This window comes from Akebia trifoliata, chromosome 11, assembly GCF_017979445.1.
Source record: "Akebia trifoliata isolate Shusen 1 chromosome 11, ASM1797944v1, whole genome shotgun sequence".
NCBI classification, from domain to species: Eukaryota; Viridiplantae; Streptophyta; class Magnoliopsida; order Ranunculales; family Lardizabalaceae; genus Akebia; species Akebia trifoliata.
Window position 1 is genome coordinate 13,985,978 of NC_141385.1, and position 13,699 is coordinate 13,999,676.

The following is a 13,699-nucleotide window of genomic DNA, read 5'->3' on the forward strand; positions in this document are numbered from 1 at the left end:
TCTTGGATTTTGCTCAGTTGCCGCCAAAGGTTATCTTGGACCTTTCTCAATTGCCGCCAAGGGCTTTCTTGGATTTATGCTCAGTTTACGCTCAATTTAAATTACTAACTCATTTTGACTCATTTCCAACTCAAACTCTTTGAAATCTATCTCAGATTTTGAGCCCACACACTTGTACAGTTGTTATATTAGTCAAGGAGAATTTTTCAAAATTCAAGGATCTGACACTGCTAGTGAGAGCTCGCGCTCAAGGACCTGACATTTTTCTAGTTCGAGAGAGAGTTTTATGCTCAATGATCCGAATACCCCGACGAATTGTTAAATCAGGCTGCAAAATGAACTGTCACTAGCTTTGGCATTCGGATATCGCACTAATCTACCAAGATAGATTTGCTATCTAGTTTGCTTCAACCCTCTGCCAAAGAGGGGCATCTGTAGACACCTCATTTTTGCATCCGCCTGATTAATCAAGTCGTCAACCCGATCGCAAAGGTTCCCAATGATGGATGTCTATTCCAATGCTTTATTTTGTTACCAGATATGTTTCAGAAATCCGGATGAGGTATCTCGAACTGACAAAACTTAGAGACCACGCTACGCTAGGAAAATACGACCCCAGAAACATAGAAATCATCATCTTGCAAATAAAAAAGAAGCTTCACGATAAAAATCACTAAATTACCAAAAACCCTAACATCAAAACAACTCTAGAGCCTGCATTACGCTTAGAAAAACCCACTCAAACACATAAAACAGTAAATCGAAACCAAGTAAACCACTTCGTCAATTTTCACAAAATTTGACAAAATTACGAAAATACCCCTCATAAAGTTCACGATCATTTCATAAAAAAAACTTCATAAATGACAAAAACCAACATTCCCATTGAATTCCTTACGAAAAACTGATTCTAAAACATCTTGGAACATTGAAAAACGACTTAAAACGTAAAAAATCCTCTCCGAGGGCAAAACGGTAATTTCACAATTTTCATAATTAAAAAATTCGAAATTAATAAATAAAACATTAAATAATTAAAGTGAAACATTAATTAATTTAAAAAGTTGAACCTAAAAAATCGATTAATTGGACTCTCAGCAAAATTGTTGAGGGTTCGTGGGATTTCTTTAAGGACCCCTCCATTTGGGGTCCAAAGAATTAAAGATATAATAGAAGGGGTTCTCCAAAAATTTAAAATCAATCAAGCAAGACTAAAGTCAAGATATTAAAGTCAATCAAATAAGACTAAAGTCAAAATAAAAGTAAATCAAGCAAGACTGAAGTCAAGGTCAATCAAGTGAGACTGAAGTCAAAATTAAAGTCAATCTCATAAGACTAAAGTCAAAATCCTAAATTAAAAACCCTAATCTAAAACTAATCAAGTCAATCTCATAAGACTAAGGTCAAAACCCTAAATCCAAACCCTAATCTAAAACTAATCAAGTTAATCTCATAAGACTAAAGTCAAAACCCTAAAACCCTAAAGACTAAGTCAAAAAAAATTGAAACCCTAAAAGAAACCCTAATCAAACCCTAATGCTTCTAAAAACTTTATAAATAGGAGCCTCCACACCCTATTTTCGTATCAAAGAAAAAACCTTAGAAGAAGTAGGTGAAGAAGCCTCCACAACCTCCCCAAAACCCTAATTTTGGAGCCCCAACTCCTTCCCTAACACCCCTACTCCGATTTTAGCCTAAAAAACACCTAGAAACCTTTCAAAAATACTCTAAAAATCCACAAAAAATTAAAAGCATCCAGATCCAAGAAGGAGATACCTTGCCTCGGAGATCAGAAATCAGATCCGGAGATAGAACAAAGTAAGGAATACGGTACAAAGAGCCATTCTCACCAGATCTGAGGGAATAGCACTTTTGCAGATCGAAGGTAAGTTTTTTTTTATTATTTTTTTAATCTAGGTTTGTCATTAGCGATGTAACTTTATTTGGGATAAGTAGAGACCGGCAATGGCCGGGCGGGGTTGGTGCCTAACACCTTCCAACCCCGTAACATGATCCCCGGATTCAGGATTTTCTGTAGTAGATTAGTTTTTTATCCATTTTAGAGTCAGTTTGGTTCCTAGACCATAATAACTAGGTGGCGACTCCCAAACCTCAAGGGTCAAAAGCGGATCCGCGCACCCCGCGGATCGAGGGCGCTTTCAGTGGCGACTCCACTGGGGACTATTGAGGATCAAACTTGAAAAACCCCAAGTATGGGAGCATTTCCAAGATGACCTATTTTTTTTATTATTTAGTTGGATTTATTTTATTTATTTTTTCTGTTTATTTATTTTTTGTCTTGATTGTAGATGATTTTGGGTATTGCATTTTTTTTTCAATTAAGGATCACTTTTTGATGACCCCTAAATAATGAAAGATTCAAATTGACCTATGAAAATGATGGAATGATGAAGGTTGGACAGAAATATTAAAACGTTTTTAGAGAATATTTTAGTGAGAATTAAGTCTAGGCCTATTAATAAAACATAGATCTCGTCGAGTAGATTAATTTAGAATCTGATTTCACTCAATTTCGTTATCGGAAGCCTTAGATATCATCGATGCAAGTTCAATCTGTAAATCTGGAATTATTTCTGAATGAAAGTTGGGACAGCAATGTTAAAACTTTTTTACAGAACATTCTAGTGAGAATTAAGTCTGGGAGCCTTTAATAAAACGTAGATCTCATCGATTAGATTAATTTAGAACTTGACTTCACTCAATTTCGTTATCAGAAGCCTTAGATATCATCGATGCAAGTTCAATCTGTAAATCTGGAATTATTTCTGAATGAAAGTGGGGACAGCAACGTTAAAACGTTTTTACAGAACATTCTGGTGAGAAAAAGTCTGGACACCTATTAATAAAATGTAGATCTCATCGAGTAGATTAATTTAGAATTGAGTTCACTCGATTTCGTTATCGGGAGCCTTAGATATCATCGATGCAAGTTCAGATTGTATTTTTCTCTAATTCACAGAAAATCTGAATTTATCTAATGTTGGCACAATTAATGTTCTTGAGAGTGAGCTCATCTCAACCATTGTCATTCTATCATCAATGTAACACCTATTGGAATCTCGATTTATTTGGATCACCCAAAAGTGATCATTGATTGGATCCTAAAAATATAAAAATTATGCCTATTGCAATGTTTGTTTGATCAATTATTATATGCCATGCTCATTAATTGATTTGCCATGATCTTGACAGATATATTTGTGATGTGTTTGATTCCATCTTAATTTCGATGTGATGGGTTGGGGATTATTTTCTTGATCAATATTCATTTGATATCCATATGTGATGACTATAATCTGGCCCATGGGCCCACGTGTTTGAAAAAGGCCCCGGGCACACCCCACCCTATTTTGCACACACCACAAGCACGTTTACTGTTTTACCCACTTACACGTCCCATATAGCCAACGTGGCACTAGTGCGTGGCCCGGTCTCTTCGAAGATGCGACGTCATTCATGAAAACCACAACTCCAGTCACGTACCTTAGGGTATATCAAACTGGGGGCATCAATACCTTCTGATCAGGTGATTCTGGGAGGTATATTGATGCACCCAGGCTGGAACGACCTGAGCCTTTGACCTATTGTGAGCCACACAGTCACATGTCCCGATTGCCAACGTAGTATTAGTATGTGGTCGGTCCCCTCGTGGAATGCCAAACCATTTATGAAAGCTACAACCCTTGACTCGTACCCGTAGGTATAAAAGATAATCTAAGTGTATCAATTGCACTTCTTGGTCAAAACCGGTGCCTAAGCAATCTTGCCCCGCTGTAACCCTACTGTACGAGGGGGATAGACTACGTCTATTCTAACGAGAGGTATTTAAGTGTGGGCTCTTGCTCAGCATTGTGCGCCACCTCTCAACTGGAGATCAAACTGGCTGTTTTTGGCTTCAGAGAAGTGAATTGAGGTTTTAGATTATCACCTATAAGGCATATCAAACCAGTCACCACGTATCGAAAGGTATATAGGTGTGCTTGGGCAAGGGTGGCTAGATAAAAATGCATTGCACGTAGTAAGCTTAGAGTCTAGAAACCTTCCCAGTAGGTCACAACTCGAACTTATCGTGAGTGTTCCCGGGTTGTTTATTGAATGGAGTCCGTTGATTAATGAATGTATGTGAGTGATGTGAATGGTGAGATCAGAATGTATGATTGTCCTCAAGGATCAAAAATATTGTTTTTGAAAATCAAAATGGGTGCACCGACCCAATAAAGAATCCATTCTTTTATAATAATGACCCAGTCCATCCCGATCCAACAGTCCTGATGGACCGGGCCATTTAAATCGAAATAGAAATCAATTTTCAAAGAAGAAAAATAGTTTACAAAGGCAAAATATTTCCCAGAAAAAAAAATTATTTTCCAAAAGAAGTGTTTTCCAGAAAAAATGTTATTCTCTAGAAAAATATTTTCTAAGAAAAAACGTTTTCCAAAAAATATTTTTCATAAGAACAAGATTTTCCAAGAGAAAATGATTTTCAAATAAAAAACTATTTTTCAGAAGAAAATATTTTCCAAAGAAAAGAAAATGATTTACAAAAGATCTATGTTTGCATGAAATTTTTTTGAAATATGTTTTTTACCAAAAATCTATTTTTTGCATAGACCTTATAAAATTATCAAAATATTTTTTTCTAAAAAGAAAATGATTGCAAAAAATAATCAGTATTGTGAAAATTGTTATTCAATAAAAATATTATTTTCAAGGAGTGCAATAAAATTATTTTTCTTCTGAATAATCATTGAATGGATGAATTGTTTAACGAATTGGTGTACAAAATTCTATAAAATCTCAGGGTTCATTTAAAATGTTATCAAGGGGGTGACACTGAAATTGGTTAAATTCACCTTCAAAGAGGTTTTAAGGGTTATCATTGTATCTAAGCTCAATCGTCTATCGTCTAGCTAGGGTTGTAAATCCGGTCAGTTAGAGTAAACGTCAATATCAAATCAATAGTCAGAAATGACCTCAAAATTTCTCAACATCGTCCAGTTGTTCTTTGAAGATCATAGTGCTTCAATCCTACCGGTTATAAGCAATATCTCAGTCCTCAGTCCTCAGTCCTAATCACACTCGTGTGGGTACTTGTCTTGAGTTTTCATAAGTCATTTGGGTTAGCTCGAGTCCTTTTTTCCAGCAAGGTCATGTCTTCCTTAGATTGAGTCTACTCTTTCCTATTGAGTCAAGTTAGTTCATCGAGTCTATAGAGGTGTCTGTTGCCCCATCTAAAATTGATCGGATAAAAGAAATTTTTGAATACCTCGAGCACATTAACGAATTAACTAATAATTTGATAGATTTTGTTTCTAAATAAGAAGATAAGAGTCGGGCTCAACCTTTAATCAAGAAAACAAAGGTTATTGACCTCGGAACAAAAAATAATTCCTAAAGAGATTCAAATAGAAACCCTCCTATCCCTAGAGGAACACAAGGGGATAATGAATTTACTCAAAAATTTCAAAAGACTTGTTCGTGTGATCCGATGAGGATGTGTTAGGTGCAAGCTTGGGTTTTGTTCAACACAGAATAGATACTCGTCTATATCTATGGAATCAAAGAAGATGTTATAAAATGCATCAACACTATCCTTACTACATCTTGAGTTTCAAATCACATATTATCAGTCAATATGGGGGTACCTTTTGAACTGATCTCTGATAATGGGTCGTACTTCAAAGCATAAATCATTACTCTATGTTTAAAGTTGAAGATCCGGAAACACAAATCATCCCCCTGCCGTCCTCAGATCAATGGAACGATTGAAGCAGTTAGTAAGAGTCTCAAGACTATCATCAGGAAAATTGTGTCAATCACATCGAGATTGGTCAGAAAAATTATCATTCACGTTATGGACATATCGAGCTTCAATTCGATCCTCTACTGGAGCTACTCCCTACTCTTTAGTGTATGGCATGGAAGCAGTCTTGCCAGTTGAAATGGAAATTTCGTCTTGTTGGAAAATCATTTGCTAGAAACAGATTGGGTTCGTCAGCAATATGAAGAATTAAACTTGATCGAAGAAAACGAGTTAAAGCCCTGTACCATGTGCAAGCTTATCTAAGAAGAGTCACCCGTGCATTTGACAAAAAGGTCAAAGCTCATCATTTACAGGTCAAGGATTTAACTATCAGACTTCAAAGAAAATTGAACACTCCTCCTCGATTATAGGAGAAAGTCTGAACCCAATTGGAGAAATTCATTCATTAAGGAAATACTGTTTGGAAAAGTCGTCAGACTTCAAGATCATGATGGAAGTGAACTACCAGAGTCAACCAACATTGACCGGATCAAATGGTACTACATTTAAGGAGGCCATCTTTGGCCGAATCAATTTTCCTGCTACCCAGTTCATTATCTCCTTTCTCAGCCCTTTGCAGCCTTTTCAAAAAAAAAAAATTGTGCCTTTTATTTCTTAGCCTGATCACCTAACCTAGGGGAGGGAAGATCCGAACTATGTTTTGGTCTGATCCCAAAAATTTGGGGTACGTAGGCAACCTGAGAAGTTACTTCAGGTCCGACCACATCAAAATAAAAAAATAGATTCCCCGATGAAGAAAAAATCTAAAAAGAAAAAAGAATGGGGAAGAAAATTCAAGAAAAAGTTTAAATGAAATGCCACACAAGGGGCATTTGGGTTTTTGAGCCTCAAAATCCCTTTCATTTTACGCCTAGTCCCAAGCCTACCTATAAAAGTCCTCCTAAGTACCGTGTGAAAAGGTTAAGGAGGGTAGTAGAACATGATCAGACAGTAATTCTAGAAGGTCAGAGGAAAAGAAAAAAGATAAAAAAAAAAATGATGATGATGAAGCCCGCTAAGTTGAAAACCCGAAAAGGGCGACTTAAGCAAAAATTAAGGCAAGCTCGCAAAGTTGAAAATCTGAAAGGACAACTTTAGCAACAATCAGAGCCAAGAAAAAAAAGAAAAAGCTCGCTAGATTGAAAACCTGAAAAGGCAATCTAAGCAAAAGTTAGAGTAAGCTCGATAGATTGAAAACCTGGAAAGGCGATTTAGGCAAAAATTAGAGCAATAAAAAAAAAACAGAAGAAAATCCCTAGCTGAGAGCAGTTCGAGCCGAAACGTCAGAAATCCGAATAATCAAGTTCAATACTCAGCTTAAACCAGGCATAGCTTCAGAACCCACAAGTGTCTTGTCTACGATCGATCTGAAAATTCTTACTTCCCCAAGTAAACCAATGGAGAGAATGGTGAATTCTATGATGAGTCTCAAAAGGAAATATTTTGTTCTCTTGAGCCTGACTCAAAATCTTTAATAAAATTAATCAAAATTAAAAGTTGGATCTTTATTGCGTTTGTGGTAATCAAATATTTCAAACCTTCATACAAGGGGCATTTTTTTCTTTTTCCTCTAGATATGTAATTTCCCCCCTTATACTAGGGGCATTTTTTAATGATGTGTTCAATTATTTTCAATGCCATGTTTATTGTCAAACTAGGGACATTTTGTTTTTGAGCAATGTTAATCCTAAAAAAATAATGAGAACTCCAATTTAAGGTTACTCTCTTGATAACAATTTTTCAAAAAACTTTTGAGGTTCAAACTCAGGTTTTAAATGTACAAAACTTTTTTGATAAAGCCTTGAGGTTCAAACAAATGCATTCTGAATCTCACATAAGAGATAGGATATCCATTCTGTCTCAAATTTATTCATTCCCAGATTCAACCACTCTTCTCCAGACTCATTTTCAATCGTTTCTCTCCCAGATTTATTTCTTTGTTCTCAGTTTTACTCAGTCAGTCTCTACCAAGGGTTATCTTGGATTTTGCTCAGTCTCCGCCAAGGGTTATCTTGGATTTTGCTCAGATGCCGCCAAGGGTTATCTTGGATTTTGCTCAGTCTCCGCCAAGGGTTATCTTGGATTTTGCTCAGATGCTGCCAAGGGTTATCTTGGATTTTGCTCAGTTTTCGCCAAGGGTTATCTTGGATTTTGCTCAGTTTCCGCCAAGGGTTATCTTGGATTTTGCTCAGTTGCCGCCAAGGGTTATCTTGGATTTTGCTCAGTCTCCGCCAAGGATCATCTTGGATTTTGCTCAGTTTTCGCCAAAGGTTATCTTGGATTTTTCTCAGTTGCCGCCAAGGGTTATCTTGGATTTACCTCAGTCTCCGCCAAGGGTTATCTTGGATTTTGCCGAGATACCGCCAAGGGTTATCTTGGATTTTGCTCAGTTTCCGCCAAGGGTTATCTTGGATTTTACTCAGTTACCGCCAAAGGTTATCTTGGACTTTGCTCAGTTTCCGCCAAGGGTTATCTTGGATTTTGCTCAGTTGCCGCCAAAGGTTATCTTGGACCTTTCTCAATTGCCGCCAAGGGCTTTCTTGGATTTATGCTCAGTTTACGCTCAATTTAAATTTACTTCATTTTGACTCATTTCCAACTCAAACTCTTTGAAATCTATCTCAGATTTTGAGCCCACACACTTGTACAGTTGTTATATTAGTCAAGGAGAATTTTTCAAAATTCAAGGATCTGACACTGCTAGTGAGAGCTCGCGCTCAAGGACCTGACATTTTTCTAGTTCGGAGAGAGTTTTATGCTCAATGATCTGAATACCCCGACGAATTGTTAAATCAGGCTGCAAAATGAACTGTCACTAGCTTTGGCATTCGGATATCGCACTAATCTACCAAGATAGATTTGCTATCTAGTTTGCTTCAACCCTCTGCCAAAGAGGGGCATCTGTAGACACCTCATTTTTGCATCCGCCTGATTAATCAAGTCGTCAACCCGATCGCAAAGGTTCCCAATGATGGATGTCTATTCCAATGCTTTATTTTGTTACCAGATATGTTTCAGAAATCCGGATGAGGTATCTCGAACTGACAAAACTTAGAGACCACGCTACGCTAGGAAAATACGACCCCAGAAACATAGAAATCATCATCTTGCAAATAAAAAAGAAGCTTCACGATAAAAATCACTAAATTACCAAAATACCCCTAACATCAAAACAACTCTAGAGCCTGCATTACGCTTAGAAAAACCCACTCAAACACATAAAACAGTAAATCGAAACCAAGTAAACCACTTCGTCAATTTTCACAAAATTTGACAAAATTACGAAAATACCCCTCATAAAGTTCACGATCATTTCATAAAAAAAACTTCATAAATGACAAAAACCAACATTCCCATTGAATTCCTTACGAAAAACTGATTCTAAAACATCTTGGAACATTGAAAACGACTTAAAACGTAAAAAATCCTCTCCGAGGGCAAAACGGTAATTTCACAATTTTCATAATTAAAAAATTCGAAATTAATAAATAAAACATTAAATAATTAAAGTGAAACATTAATTAATTTAAAAAGTTGAACCTAAAAAATTGATTAATTGGACTCTCAGGCAAAATTGTTGAGGGTTCGTGGGATATTTCTTTAAGGACCCCTCCATTTGGGGGTCCAAAGAATTAAAGATATAATAGAAAGGGGTTCTCCAAAAATTTAAAATCAATCAAGCAAGACTAAAGTCAAGATATTAAAGTCAATCAAATAAGACCAAAGTCAAAATAAAAGTAAATCAAGCAAGACTGAAGTCAAGGTCAATCAAGTGAGACTGAAGTCAAAATTAAAGTCAATCTCATAAGACTAAAGTCAAAATCCTAAATTAAAACCCTAATCTAAACTAATCAAGTCAATCTCATAAGACTAAGGTCAAAACCATAAATCCAAACCCTAATCTAAAACTAATCAAGTCAATCTCATAAGACTAAAGTCAAAACCCTAAAACCCTAAAGACTAAGTCAAAACCCAAATTGAAACCCTAAAAGAAACCCTAATCAAACCCTAATGCTTCTAAAAACTTTATAAATAGGAGCCTCCACACCCTATTTTCGTATCAAAGAAAAAACCTTAGAAGAAGTAGGTGAAGAAGCCTCCACAACCTCCCCAAAACCCTAATTTTGGAGCCCCAACTCCTTCCCTAACACCCCTACTCCGATTTTAGCCTAAAAAACACCTAGAAACCTTTCAAAAATACTCCAAAAATCCACAACAAATTCAAAGCATCCAGATCCAAGAAGGAGATACCTTGTCTCGGAGATAAGAAATCAGATCCGGAGACAGAACAAAGTAAGGAATACGGTACAAAGAGCCATTTTCACCAGATCTGAGGGAATAGCACTTTTGCAGATCGAAGGTAAGTTTTTTTTTATTATTTTTTTAATCTAGGTTTGTCATTAGCGATGTAACTTTATTTGGGATAAGTAGAGACCGGCAATGGCCGGGCGGGGTTGGTGCCTAACACCTTCCAACCCCGTAACATGATCCCCGGATTCGGATTTTCTGTAGTAGATTAGTTTTTATCCATTTTAGAGTCAGTTTGGTTCCTAGACCATAATAACTAGGTGGCGACTCCCAAACCTCAAGGTCAAAAGCGGATCCGCGCACCCCGCGGATCGAGGGCGCTTTCAGAACCTAACACAAAAATCATAGAAGAATCGTCAACAATTAAATCAAAAATCAAAAATCATTTTTATCTTAAAAAAAGAATTAACCCCAATATAAACTTATTCCTCTTTTTCAGACAAAATAATTAAAAGAACTGAAGAAAATTTTAAAACAAATGTTTTATCAAAATAATTAAAAGAAGAATCAGAACAAGATGATTCTTTTGATTCTTCCTCCATAAATTCTTTTAATAAAAATATAGAATCCTAATTTATTGAGAACAAAGAAAAATTCTTTCAAAATAATGAACTCAAAAAATAAAAATATTCTCGACTTCGTTCAAATTACTATTCAAAAATAAAAAATTATTATCGACAACCAACACCAGTTGATATCCAATTTGAAAAAAAAAAAACCTAATAAAATATTATAATGTTAATGAACTCTACGAATGAATATAGATGGATTTACTGATTATAAAATATTGAACACTTACCTCAAATGATTGTGTTTACAAATGCATGCAACCGTTATAATTTATCAAAAACTCATACTACAAGAGTAATTGTAGGTGGATTTTGTGGCGCCCCGCCGAACACTAACACAAATCCTCATGTCAGATTTCAAGGTACGAGGTGGCACCTCGAAATTTCGGCATGGTCTCCTCTGTTTATGTTAGCATTCCAAGGCGATTCAACCTGCACCTGATAAACGACATACAATCCTGCATATAACAAACAAAATATAATACTAGCGGAAGCCTATATACGTCTAATAATGTCCGATAGATCAGAGTGCGGAAGAAGAAAAATTATATACAGGATTATACAAAATTCCTCACTCTAACATAATTCCTAACACTCAAGACAGAATCCATAACACTACCTGGAGAAACTGACACCACTAGGGGGTATAGCCCTAATACTTACCAGGTGACGGACTCTGGTTGTCTATCTGACCAACCAGATGATCCTCGCTCTTGTTCTACACTTGTTTCGCCAAGCTTTAGATCTGAAACTAAAAAAAATGGAGAAGGAAAGGGTGAGTAACAATGGTTACCCAGTAAGGAAGCAATAATTTCTGCCAATAACCTCTCCTAACATGAACGAATAAACATACTGAATCATTTTAAAATAAACAAAGTTTTACAAAAGAAAACTACGATTAACTGGTACATATAGCCAGGGATGAGCAACTAAACATTTTAAAACTCACATTACATCGATCAACAGTACTCACTATAACATTCTCTTTTTATACAATTCTAATTGATCAAATAGAAACAATAAACATGCATTTCATTTTATATATCAAAATAAGCAACCGATACATAATACACAATGGTGGAGTATTGGAATTAGAGAGTTGGGATTCACGACTGGATCGCTCCCAGTCGGGACATGATGTTACAATTCCTTTCTGGCTTTTAGTTCCTGATTTTGTGGCCGGTCGCTGCCCTTACCACGTTTGGTTGACCATTTATCCGGCTCAGGCTGGCCGTTTGACGTGACCGTAAGCAATGGGTCTCTTTTCGATGTGTCAGAACGTTCGACTACTATAGATTGTTAGTGATCACTGACTAATCATCTTCGTCTATGCCTATCAGGCATGCAAGTGATTCCCAAATATACAAACCATTCGTATACGACCACCTTTACATTACAAGTTCACTGGTAAAGATAGAGAGGAATAAACCCGGATTCCAATTGTGACTCCACTCTCATACGCGTCCCATACCACGTATGAGTTTGGTGGTCCCTACCGTACATCCCAGGATAGTACACCACTCCGGATGATATGACGCACTATCCCTTTCAGGCATTCACAAACTCTTTAACAGCTCACAAAATAGCTACATATATATTATTTTCATTTGAAAACAAAAGAGAAATTAACAATACAAGGTTGAGAATAGATATCCAGTTTCCTACCATGCAAGTATGGCCACCCGGCCTAAAATAAATAACATAACAGAGCGCCTCGCGCTAACAGAAAGTAAATAAACATGCAACCAGTAACATTATCCCTGGATATCCGTTCACCAACCTGCATACAACACAACAACGTAAAATGCAGACATCACCCCTCGGGTGTGACTCTGACATTTTACCGTTTCATACCCTTTTTCCCTTTTTCCGATTTTTACAATTTTCAATCTCTTCAATAAAACATTCATTTTCTGATATTCATCAACTCAACGTGAGTTAATTGAATATTAAATCACATTTTCCAACTATAGAATTTATTTCTATCAATAATATTGAAAAAGAATACAATTTTTATATCAAAACGGGGTCCGAACAGTGCACAAGACCCAATTTATGGAAATAACCCGTTATAATACTCTACCCACGTATAATTTGTTAAAAATACAATTAAACATCTCAAACATGCAATTTCTGACGTGAATTTTTAAATAAAATAAGAATTCTATATTTTGGAAACTTACCACAAATTTTTAATAAAATCCTAAATGCAATTTTCACAATCTACGATTACTAATAGAAATTGAGAGTTCCTTACAATCACTAGGCGATGGAATTGAAGCACGTGCGCGGAAATCGAGACGATTGGCACGAAAATCGAGGCAGACCGAACTTCGAAGTGGCTGATTTTCGAAACTGGCTTGGTGGTTTCGAAGATCTCGATGTACTCGTCTCTTCTCCCTTCTACGGCGAAAGACGGTTTGACCCCGAAATCGATGAAAACCGAGGTCGAAGTTACGAAATCTCCGTATAAAAATACGGCTGATTTTTGGCTGATTTTTGACTATACGGGGTGAAAAAGACGAGAAAACGGAAGGAACTTGGTTGGGTTATGTAGAGAATGAGGCTGCGGACGTTTCTCCCTTCTGCGTCGGAAAGCGATTTGACCCCGAAACGGACGAAATTCGAGGTCAAAGTTTCGAAATTTCCGTATCCAAATACGGCTGATTTTTGATGATATCGGGTGAAATAGAAAGTGAAATGAAGATAGGTTGGGTGGGTTTTGTAGAGAACGAAGCTGCGGACCTTTTTCTCTTCTGCGGCGATCGTCGAAAGTGGACCGTTTGCGAGAGATCTGAGGTGGAAAATCGGAAGAAATCGAATTTTATTTTCGTATTTGACTCGGCTGTAATGACGCGTTGGGGAAGATGAGTTATATAAAAAAAATTAAAAATATTATTTAAATAATATTTGGGACGAATTCGGTATTTCACTTATTGTTTTGATCGATGATAACTTGGTCATTCGGTCTCCAAAACTGACAAATGAATACTTTATT

The 13,699-nt window shown here is 36.4% G+C and overlaps 1 long non-coding RNA gene across 1 annotated transcript; it reads right to left on the minus strand.

Annotated features, from left to right (window-relative positions):
- Positions 1-11,166: 11,166 nt before the first annotated feature.
- Positions 11,167-13,186, minus strand: LOC147391007 (uncharacterized). The gene is made up of 2 exons (XR_015183176.1): positions 12,959-13,186; positions 11,167-11,452 (listed from the first exon to the last, which is right to left on the minus strand). It is a non-coding gene; the product is annotated as an uncharacterized LOC147391007 (long non-coding RNA).
- Between the last annotated feature and the right edge of the window lie 513 nt (positions 13,187-13,699).